The following is a 2,686-nucleotide window of genomic DNA, read 5'->3' as shown; positions in this document are numbered from 1 at the left end:
GTAATTAATTAATAAATACAAATAATAAATTTTTATAATTTTTTATATTTTTATTTTATTTTTACTGTATATTTTATATTTTAATATATATTTTATACACATAATTAGTTTAGTTGTTAATTTTATATCTGATTTTTTATGTACTCGTTACAATTTATAAGTAATATAGTTGATTAATGAAAGACTGAATTTTAGTTATTGTATAAAGTCCATTAATAAGGAAAACGTGGGGATTATATATATAGAGAGTGTTGAATTAGTAATAGTTAAAATGGGTTTAAGTGTGAGTGTGATGCGCGTCAGCAGGTTTAACATTCGGACATAGCAACAAGAAAGGATGGCGAATTGGCGATGGAGGTGCCACATCAGACGTACTTGGCCCCAACCTGTCCGAGGTTTTAACAAAGAAACAATCACACGCACACCCCCACACATTCCGATCCAATTTTCCAATTTCCACCGCTACAATATAATACTTGAGTATAATATGATTTCTATTTTTTTTCCGATGATTCAAATACAGAGATGATGATATTTAAATTATAACTCATTAGTAATGTGAGTTATTTGATTAATAATTTCTTAATTACCTTAACCAATTAAATTAAATCATCAACAACTTGGCCATTTGAACGACTTGGCATTCCTTTAATTTAAAACAATCATTTGGGCTATGAGCCTATGACGTGCCGCTGAATGAGATTTTTCTTTTTTGGCTGGAAGTAGCTGCTATGAAAGTAGCTCATATTTGTTTCATTACGAGTAGGGGTGATAATGGGTAGGATGAGATAGGATTTAAAGCTAACTTTAATACTACATGTAGGTTGAGAATATTTCAATCCTAACTATACTCGCTCTTAATCCGTGAATATTCGATCTATTCGCAGATTACAAAAAAGATACAAAATTATTATATAATTTTATGATAATTTAAAATAGAACTAACTTCTATATAAAAAAATATTAAATTATCAATTAATAATTTTTTTTAGTGATTAATGATCTTTTATATTTAATGAGAGATCTTTAGTTCAACATTCACTTAAAACATATTTTTATATAAATATATAACATATACATAGATAGGATGCGGGTTGGTCGGGTAGGCTCAACCCGCATTCTATCCAACCCACACGAGAACCGAACCCGCACACTACCCCACACGCTGCGAATCGAGTTGAAAACCCTACCCGATCGGATGGGGTTGGATTGCGTACCCACGAGTAGGGTACATGTTGCCAACCCTAATTATGAGTGCGTTTGTGGTTTTTTTTCCTGACGATAAATTAATTTATTTCTGACGATAAATTATTTGTGGTAATTGGTTTTTAGTTTTCTAATAAATATTAATGATTTAATCTTTTTATTATATGACAATATATTTATCAGTGTTTATTATATGACAATATATTTATCAGAGTTACTCAGATAAAAATGTTTAAAATGAATTTTTTTAAAAATATTTTTTCGTAATTAAAATTTTACACATATAATCAATTAAATCGTATTATTTTTGTCAAAATTAGATAGACAAATTAATTTGACCAAAAAATGGCGAATCAAATATTGAATTATTCTAAATTAATATTATTTTTTTATAAAAAATAACTACAATACCTTTATTATCAAAAATAACTAAAATACTCCTATTATATATATTAATTTTAAAATCAAAAATTCCAACCCTTACTTCTTGTCGTCATTGAGTTAGGATATAAAGATTTTAAAATTAATATATATAATAGGAGTATTTTAATCATTTTTTATAATAAGGATATTGTAGTCATCTTTTATAAAAAATAAATTTAGACCGACTCAATATTTGATTCACCATTTTTTCGATCAAATTAATTTATCTGGTCTAATTTTGACAAAAATAACACAATCTAGTCGATTATATATACTAAATTTTAATTATTAAAAAACATATTAAAAAAACATTTTAAACTTTTTATCTTAGTAGCTTCCTATATTTATATCTAAGACTTTCAAATCTTGTATGATGATCATATAGAAATATTTTACTAACCAATATATGTTATCTAACTATACTTTATTTATAAAAAATTGATTATTTTATTATAGAATAAAGCTCTACGTTGAAATAAAATTTTTATCCAAGTTTATTTAAGTTGTTATAATAATTTTTTAAATTATGTGCTTCTTCTCCTTCTTTTTCTCCTCCTCCTCATATTTCTTCTTCTTTTTCCAAATTTGCATATGCAAATTTTTTTTCTTTCCTTCTTTTTCTCTTCCTCTTTCTTCTCCTCTTCTTAGAGATTATCAATTCAATTCATAATGAACCGAACATATTATTAAGGTGAAACAATTGTATAGTACTAAATGAACGGAATATTATCCATTATATAAAATCAAATTCAAAACAGCTTTTTACATAATGAACTGAACACATTATTAAGGTGAAACAATTGTATAGTACTAAATGAACGGAACATTATCCATTATATAAATAAAATTCAAAACACATGTGTCTAAAATTTAGAGATTATCAATTCAATTCAATTCATAATGAACCGAACACGTTATTAAAGTGAAACAATTGTATAGTATTAAATGAACGGAACATTATCTATTATATAAAATCAAATTCAAACAGTTTTCTGCATAATGAACCAAACACTTTATTAAGGTGAAACAATTATAAAGTATTAAATGAACGGAACAT

Source organism: Arachis duranensis, chromosome 5, assembly GCF_000817695.3.
Source record: "Arachis duranensis cultivar V14167 chromosome 5, aradu.V14167.gnm2.J7QH, whole genome shotgun sequence".
In the NCBI taxonomy this organism is placed as follows: Eukaryota; Viridiplantae; Streptophyta; class Magnoliopsida; order Fabales; family Fabaceae; genus Arachis; species Arachis duranensis.
This window is presented reverse-complemented; position numbering follows the sequence as displayed.